The 10,000-nt window shown below is 37.8% G+C and overlaps 1 protein-coding gene across 1 annotated transcript in view; it reads left to right on the top strand.

Annotated features, from left to right (window-relative positions):
- Window positions 1-10,000, top strand: part of LOC115213221 (UPF0705 protein C11orf49 homolog) — a 63,807-nt gene that overhangs the window by 53,394 nt on the left and 413 nt on the right. The gene's annotated exons all lie outside the window — the stretch shown is intronic.

Here is a 10,000-nt window from a genome sequence, read left to right as displayed (position 1 = left end):
TCGATTTCACTTGCCCCAAGAGGTCTTCGCAGTCACAAGCAGTAAACAACATGAAATACGAGAACAAATGAGTTGAATACACAAACAACGAGAGAAACAAATGGAAAACAGGACAAGTAACAAGTAACAGTTGCCTAACATTCATACACAAACAAACACACATACTTACTCACACTGGGCTCCCTGCTGTTTTTGTATCTGAAGCTCTCTTATATGGCATTGGTCACTCTAGAGTTCTAGTAGCAGACACTTGCCCAAGATATTTTTGCAGTGGACTGAATTTGAAAACATGTTGGGTACAACATGAACTTGCTAATCACACTCGCATAAATTATTCAAAAAATTAGTGGTTGTTTCCTTTCAGCTTTTTTGTTGTTGTTTATTTTTTTCTTCTTTTGGTGGCAGACATAAAGAATGTGGACCGCACCTGCTTTTTTTTTTTTTTAGTGGCTGTGTGGTAAGTAGCTTGCTTACCAACCACATGGTTCCAGGTTCAGTCCTACAACGTGGCACCTTAGGCAAGTGTCTTCTACTATAGCCTCGGGCTGACCAAAACCTTGTGAGTGGATTTGGTAGATAGAAACTGAAAGAAGCCCATCATATATATGTGTATGTATATGTGTGTGTGTGTGTGTGTGTGTGTGTTTGTGTGTCTGTGTTTGTCCCCCAATATCATTTGACAACCGATGCTGGTGTGTTTATGTCCCCATAACTTAGCAGTTCGGCAAAATGACTGAAACTAGTAAAAGAGTAATCCCCCATTTTCAAGTACGGAGATCCTGATTCTAAAAAAAAAATACAGCATTTTAAAATTATTTCCCCCACCCCCAAACTCCTCCCAAATTCTTCAGTTTACACTTTTTTCTTAAAAATTGAAACTTTAGAAAAATTTGTTTTTTTCAGAATCATTATCTCTGTATTTTCCTAAGTATTTTGCAAACAGAAATTTCTGAAAAAAGTGAAAATTGAAGAATTGGTGGTGAAATTAAAATTTTAAAATGCTGTTATTTTTGGGGTGGGGTTTTGCAGAATCAGAATCTCCATACTCAGAAATGGAAGATTATGTTAAAAAAAGAAAAACGAAAGGGGGTGCGGTCCGCATTCTTTACATCTGCCCTTTTGGTTACTGTTTTGACCTGAGTGGTGAGGGTGTTGGACTCGTGATTGTAAGATTGTGGTTTCGATTCCTGAACTAGGCAAACAGTGTTTGACCCGAGCAAAAAAACATGAAAAAAAATGCACGCTGGCGAACAGGTGGAGGAAAGGACTCGGAAAATTCACACAATCAATCTCACAGAATCCAAAAACTCAACATTAACACCTGGTCACAAAAATTTTTTTTAAATAGTGTAATAGGTGTAAAACAACATGTAGTAAACTAATATGAAAGAAATGCATGCTGGCAAATGAGGAGCAGGGGAGAGGACTCAATATTAACACCCAGTCACAAAAATGAAAAAAAAATAGTGTCGCTAGCACACATTTTTTTTCATATTCATTTACTACATGTTGTTTTACACCTATTACACTATTTTTTGCGTTTTTGAGACCAGGTGTCGAAGTGGGGTAACTGGATCATGTGAATTATCTGAGTCCACACCCCACCCTCCATCGCAAAAAATGAATAAAAAAATAGTGTACTAGGTGTAAAATAATGTTTAGTAAACGAATATGAAGAAAAAAATTTCACCGATGAACAGGCTAGTGGTGAGAGGACTTGGAACATTCCTGATGTGAATTTTCCAAGTCCTCTCCCCTGTCCCTGCCAGCACACATTTTTTTTTCATATTCATTTACTACATGTTATTTTACACCTATTGCACTACTTTTCAAATACTGGAATTTGACCAAATTTTTTTTTTTTTTTGGTTACTGGGTGGCTAAATAAACCCAGAAAAGCTCAAGCTTATATATATATATTTATATATATATATACATGCGTACATATATATTATACATACAAACATATATATATGCAGTTCAACCCATGCTAGCATAGAAAGCGGACATTAAACGATGATGATGATATATATATATATGTATGTATATATTCACACACACATATACAGATATATATCATTATTGATTCACCATCATCATTCTAATGTACACATTGGGCCAGACAATTCACTGAGGCAGATTTTCTACAGCCAATTCCCTCCTGCAATCTCATTTAATCTCTGTGGTTTTGACTTTATCTTGCCACTGTGTGTATTGTATGAGAACAAGAGAGTTGGGCCTGATGTACATGTATAACATGTATACATGCAGCTCTTTCTCACTTTAATAAACCTTGTGCTAATCTAGCATCGGTGTCTAGCAAATAAGACTGTATCACACAGTATTGACAGACCGCCAACCAAAATTCAAATTGTCTTGTTGTGATAGCTGAGGTATTTCATACATCTGTGTCAATGAAATATCACCACTTCCATAGTTTCAGGTGCCAAGATAAAGTTTTTTTCTCAAGTCATACCAACACATAAAGACCAGTTTCCTGGTTTTCATGGCATATATATTCCCCACTTGGACACGACACCAATCCTTTGCAGGATTACTCATTTTTACCAGCTGAGTGAACTGGAGCAATGTGAAATGAAGTGTTTTCCTGGAGAACACAATGCATTGCCCAGTCCAGGAACCGAAACCACAATCTTACAATCATGAGTCCAACACCCTCACCACTAAGCCATGTGTCTGCACCAAGTGCAGAGAAGGTGTAGTTGTATATGATGAAGCTGTTGTGGTTTTTCTGCCCCCATATCATGTAAGTTAATCTCCTGCTGAAGTGCTACATAGTTAAGGACTTCATTGATTAAACACCTTAGAGCCACAGATGATGGACCTTTGTTAGCTTCTGAGGGAGTGTCGCATGGCATCCATGCTAGTGGAGCGCTAAGAGTACCATATGAGCATGATCGTTGCCAGAGCAACAAACTGGCCTCCATGCCGATGGCACATAAAAAGGCACCATTCGAGAGTGATCGTTACCTATGTCGCCTTACTGGCACTGGTGCTGGTGGCACGTGAAAAAACATTCAAACGAAGTCATTGCCAGTGCCGCTGGACTGGCTCCTGTGCAGGTGGCACATAAAAAGCACCATTTGGGCATGGCCACTGCCAGTACCGCCTGACTGGCCCTCGTGCCGGTGGCACGTAAAAGCACCCACTACACTCTCGGAGTGGCTGGCGTTAGGAAGGGTATCCAGCCGTAGAAACTCTGCCAGATCAGATTGGAGTCTGGTGCAGCCATCTGGTTCGCCAGACCTCAGTTAAATCATCCAACTCATGCTAGAATGGAAAGCAGATGTTAAACGATGATGATGATGATGATGATGTTGATGATGATGATGAAATAATATCAATTCTGTAGCATCAGGTGCAAGAAAGTATATTATTGGCAGGAGTAACAGTTGTGATTTTTTGGTCCCTTCCCTGGATGTGTTCCTTGCAGTAGTGCTGTATAGTTGAAGTCACTATCATCATAGATCAACAGTGGATGAACACAGTAACTTTAGGTATTTTCTTTTTGTTTCTTCCTCATTTCTTTTTCTCTTTTTTCATATATTTACATTCTTTTTTTTTTTTTGGCAGTTGCTAAGTCATTGTCAAATCTGATAGACTTACTATTTCTCATTCATCGTCACATAAGTAAATACATACATACATACATACATACATACATATACATACATACATCATACATACATACATACATACTACATACATACATACATACATACATATACATACATACATACATAGGAGAGTCTTAGGGTTTTATGTGTGTGTGTATGTATATGTAAGTGCATGTGTGAGTGTGGAAGAAATATAACTAAATACATGAAAAATATGAATATATATATTGTTTTTAATTGGCAGAAAAGTTGCAAAATTAATACTAGGGCCAAGAGTTTATATATATATCTATCTATCTACCTGTATGTATATATATATATTTATATATATATTTATATATATATATATATATATATATATATAGAGAGAGAGAGAGAGAGAGAGAGAGATAGGCAATGGCTAGGGTTTTATGTATATAGTATATATATGTGTGTATGTATGTGTTTGTGTATATATGTATATGTAGATAGATAGATAGATAGATAGATAGATAGATAGATAGATAGATAGATAGATAGATAGATAGATAGATAGATAGATAGATAGATAGATAGATAGATAGATAGATAGATAGATAGATAGACAGATTGATAGATAGATGGATAGATAGATAGATGCAGATATATATACATATAGCTACATGTGTATTTGTGTGTTTGTGTAAAATTCTATGCCTCTATAAATTCATTGTACTCTTTCTCTCTTTCTCTCAATATATAGTTACAAATACACACACACACATGTCTTTTATAAATGAGTTTATATATGTATATGTGCATGTGTCTTTACATACAAATATATGAATACTTATGTATGGATGTATATGCGTCTGTGTCTGTGTGTGCAAGTACAAAAGGTGACCAGCTGTAAAAATATCTGTCCCCATAAACATGTTTTACTCTTTCACTGAAATATATAAAGTGATATTTTACATACAGAACCACAAACATGCCTGTCTTTCTTTCTTTCTTTCTTTCCCTCTCTTCCTCACACACACACAGACACGCATGCACACACATACACGTACAATAAGACAAGTTAATAACTTATCTCTTGCCAGTATTTTGTCCAAATGGCCAAGTGCCAAGTGTGTCTACGTTGACTTCACTAACCCATGCTACTGTTGGGTAACAAAGATTAAAACAATGGGCAACAATAAAACAGTCCATTCACCTACTGTTATTAATTTTGCTTGGTTTCCTTAATGGACACCCTTTGTACTTGGAAATTCTCCCCTCTCCATCACCACCATTTTTTGTTTGTTTCCATAGCATCACATTAATGTTTGGTAACCATAAAGATTATAGCCAGTATAGATATTTATTTTGTATATATGCATGCACACACACACACACACATATATGTCACCAGATATCCAGATCAAAGGAAAACAGTTCATATCTTATCACTAGTTGAGATATTGCAGTTTATACACTTCTTGTCAAAGGTTGGACATCTTGATAAAAGGTTGACAGCTTGTGACTTGTCACCACTTAATAGCCATGCCTTAAATTCACTGTTTGACTTTATAGCGTATTGTCAAAGGTTGACCCTTTACAATTTGTCACCAGGTAAGAGGTCAAAGGCTCATTTATTGTCAACAGGTAGCCATCCAGGTAAGTGATTGATAGTTTGTAGGCTCATTTATTGTCAACAGGTAGCCATCCAGGTAAGTGATTGATAGTTTGTTCCATTGCCTTTTAGCATTAGATTACTTTGTCAAATGTAATACTTATTTATTTACATCATTTTAAATTAATCATGCATTTTCTCATACCTTCAAGATTTTGATGAAATGGTCGTTTCCTTTGAATGATATTTTAGGATAGGTGTGAGGGGTTAGATGTGTCTGGTTTGAACATAAGACACATAGAATATTTGAGCCAGATATGACCATTTTAAATGCTAAAGGGTTAACATTAATACTTCTTTAAATCAGTAAACAAGTTACTTAACTTACAATAACTCAAGTCCATCTCATTTTATGTGGGTACTACAGGGTAGCTTAATTCTGCACTGGTTCATTGATTCATTTGCAGTTCTAAATTCAATTCCTCCTATGAGAAAAGCTATTTACAATATTGGTATTCTATCCAGGTGGAAATGTATCTCTCATCTGTATAGCACAAGAGAAAATGACATTGAGTCTTATTGTCTGGAAAAGATACTTATGGAATCTTTTGATCTGGAAAGGGTTAACTACATAACAGAAGTGGGATGGGGAAATTGAAGAAATGATAGTTTGGCAGAATCATAAGAGCAGCAAAAAAAAAAAAAACAAACCCTTAAAGAACTTGTTCTAGTTCTTTAAGTTCGAATCTCACTAAGATTGACTTTGCTCTCTAAAAGGTGTCAAGCTGACAGAATCATTAGCCCATCAGACAAAATGCTTAGAGGCATTACTTCTGCCTCTTTATGTTCTGAGTTCAATTATCATTGAGGTCAACTTACCTTTTGTCCTTTGAGGGTTGAGAAAATAAAGTACTAGTCAAGTATTGGGTTGATGTAATTGACTTCCCCCACCCTCAAGATCGCTGGCTTTGTGCCAAAATTAATAAAGAATTTTTACTCTACTTAATCTCTTTCTCTCTTACTCTTCCTCTCTTTCTTTCTCCCTCATTATCTCTATTCCTCTCCCCCCTTCCCCTCTCTCTTACTCTTCCTCTTTTTCTTTCTCCCTCATTATCTCTATTTCTCTCTCCCTCCCTTCTGTCTGTCTGTCTCTCTCTCTCTCTCTCTCTCTCTCTACCTCTACCTCTCTACCTCTATCTATATATCTATCTAGTTATCTCTTTGAATTTAGTGTTCCAGTCTCACTAAGTCAACTTTGCCTTTCATCATTCAAGACACACTGAACTTTGAAATGGCTCAGTCCACTTAGCTGCAAGTAGGTCCCACATGGTAGGAGCGACTCTAGTTGAAAGCAACTGTATTATCACAGTGAATTGTTTAATGTCTCATCAGCCTGCAGTACAGGGCACCAATTGCCTACAAAAGAAAGTCAGCAGCAGTAGAATGGTGTCCTGTTCAGGTTAAAATATTTTTCCTCTTCAATCAACTTGATACAATAAGAACCAACGTCAGTTCAGTGATATTTATATGCAATTAATTAATTATACACACTTCCTCAATTATTGGATATTTTGCTTTTTCTAATCAAGGGAAAATATTAAAAACAATAGAAAGTCCCAAAGCATTTAATATGGTATCTTTTTCATTTACATTTAACCTAATTATTCTAATTTTAATTCATGGAGTTAGGTACAATCAGTCTTAATATTTTTAAAGTTAGTAAAAGGCACAGGTGTGTGGTTGAGAAACTTGCTTTACAAACATGTGATCTTGGATTCAGTCCCACTATGTGACACTTTGAGCAAGTGTCTTCTACTATAATTCCGGGCCAGCCAAAGCCCACATAATTGTGTGTATATATACTCTTTACTCTTTTACTTATTTCAGTCATTTGACTGTGGCCATGCTGGAGCACCGCCTTTAGTCGAGCAAATCGACCCCAGGACTTATTCTTTGTAAGCCTAGTACTTATTCTATCGGTCTCTTTTGCCGAACCGCTAAGTTACGGGGATGTAAACACACCAGCATCGGTTGTCAAGCGATGTTGGGGGGACAAACACAGACACACAAATGTGCACACACACACACACACACATATATATATATACATATATACGACAGGCTTCTTTCAGTTTCTATCTACCAAATCTACTCACAAGACTTTGGTCAGCCCGAGGCTATAGTAGAAGACACTTGCCCAAGGTGCCACGCAGTGGGACTGAACCCAGAGCCATGTAGTTCGTAAGCAAGCTACTAACCACACAGCCACTCCTATATATATATATATATATATATATATATATATATATATATAGGTGTTGTTGTGTGGTAAGAAGCTTCCTTCCCGACCACATGGTCCCAGGTTCAGACCCACTGCATGGCACTTTGGGCAAGTGTCTTCCACTATAGTCTCAGGCTGACCAAAGCCTTGTGAGTGGATTTGGTAGACGGAAACTGAAAGAAGCCCATTATATGTATATCGTCATTGTTGTCATCATGATCATTGCTTCCACTGTCATTGTTGTCTAATGTCCGTGTTTCATACTGGTATTGGTTAGACGGTCTGACAGGATCTAATGTGTCCAAGGACAGCATTGTGCTCCAATATCTGTTTTGGCTTGGTTTCTACATCTAGATGCCCTTCCTAATGCCAACCACTTTACAACATGGATCAGGTGCTTTTTTTCATGCCACCTGAACGATTGAGGTCACCATACAGCTTGCAGAATTACACACTGGAGGTGGGGGTCAGCTTCATATTAGCAAGCAAGGGATTGAACTATGAGAAGGTGGTGAGGAAGTGCAGGTTCTTGTGGATGGTTTGCATGGCTACTCACATCGAGAAAGAAAAGGAGAGAGAAAGAAAAATGAACAGTAGGAGTTGCAGGAGACAGATAATGGTAAGGTAGTGCCTATAGATGGTCTCCCTCTTCCATATGTTCTTATTTCTTTTATTGCCCACAAGGGGCTAAACATAGAGGGGACAAACAAGGATAGACAAAGGGATTAAGTCAATTACATCGACCCCAGTGTGTAACTAGTACTTGATTTATCGACCCCGAAAGGATGAAAGGTAAAGTGGACCTCGGCGGAATTTGAACTCAGAACATAACAGCAGACAGAATACCTATTTCTTTGCTAGCCACAAGGGGCTAAACACAGAGGGGACAAACAAGGACAGACAAACAGATTAAGTCGATTATAACGACCCCAGTGTGTAACTGGTACTTATTTAATCGACCCCGAAAGGATGAAAGGCAAAGTTGACCTCGGCGGAATTTGAACTCAGAACATAACAGCAGACGAAATACCGCTAAGCATTTCGCCTGGCGTGCTAACGTTTCTGCCAGCTCACCACTTTTCCATATGCTCTTCTTCACACGGCTGTCTTCATTCATATGCATCTCCTGTCCATGCCAGTGCAGTCTTCTTTCCTTGCACACAGCAACTGATTCCTCTAATGCCGAATTTTTCAATTATTATTACTATTTACAGCATGGATTAGGTACTTTCTTCATGCTACCTGTGCTGTTAAGGTGAGGAAGTGCAGATTCTTGTGGAGGGTTTACATGGCTACTTACATCAAGAAAGAAAAAAATGAACTGTAGAAGTTGCAGGAGACAGATAAAGGTGATGTGGTGCCTAGATGGCCCCACAAAGCACAATGTCAGTTGAAGAATTTGTTTGCAAGATTGTATAAGAAGGAGAATTATGAGATTCGGGAGACAGACTGCCAGAATTGGTAGGGTTGAAGGGCAGATGAGTTGGGGCAGTTAGAGGAATGCAGAAGGGATTTGGGAGTGGTGTGAGGCATGCAGTAGGAGTAGTGAAGATGATACAGCTATTGGTGAGAGTGGAAGACAAGAGAGAGATGACATGGCTGGTAGTCTGCAGGAGCTGCAGTGGGGCAGGGCAGGGAGAAGAGACAGGTCTAATGCATTGGTGGTAGGAATGGAGATGAGTCACTGTAACATGGGTGGAGAGCACTTTACATAAAACTTCCAGAACTCAGTTTTGCTGACAAGGGTGGGTCTTTTCAAGAACTTCATATCAACAGAGATCCTGGTCCTTTATTATCTCCTTCATCAGGCTCAGGTTCTTGCGGTCAGTCTCAACTACTTCTCTTCATGTCTTCCTGGGTTTCCTTCCATATGTTTTGGCCACATTTAGTAATCAGCACTTCTTCACACAGCTGTCCTCATCCATATTCATCACATGTCCATACCAGTGCAGTCTTCTTTTCTTGCATACAACATCCGATTCCTCTAATGTCTAGTTTTTCAGTTATCATCATCATCATCATCATCATCATTTTACTTTTCCAGTTACTTCTGTGAAAGTGGACAGCAACCTGTTGTCAAAGGTTTCACAAGCTCTTTCCAATGGCTTCCATGCAGTTTCCATCTATAATATTTCACTTGCAAGGTTTTGGCCAACCCAAGGTCTGTGGCAGAAGACATTTGCCCAAGGTGCCACACAAATATTATTTGATAATATAAATATAGCTAAAGACAAAATATGAAAGATAAAAATCAGTTAATTTTATCAGATTCTCTTCCAGGAACAAAAGGAAATATGTGAAATTTCTGACGAATATCTCATAAAAGAAATGGCATACCATTATAGTTCCACTTGTTACTCATGTGCAAATAATGCAAATATTTATTGTTCTACAGGTTATGTGTTTATACCAGTAAAATGGTTTCAAATATTTCCATTTAAAATTTCTTTCAGAATGAGAACAGGATATAGTGTGCATATATTTGTCTGTATGTATGTGCTTGTGTGT

This window comes from Octopus sinensis, linkage group LG6 (assembly GCF_006345805.1).
Source record: "Octopus sinensis linkage group LG6, ASM634580v1, whole genome shotgun sequence".
NCBI lineage: Eukaryota > Metazoa > Mollusca > Cephalopoda > Octopoda > Octopodidae > Octopus > Octopus sinensis.
This window is presented reverse-complemented; position numbering and strand designations above follow the sequence as displayed.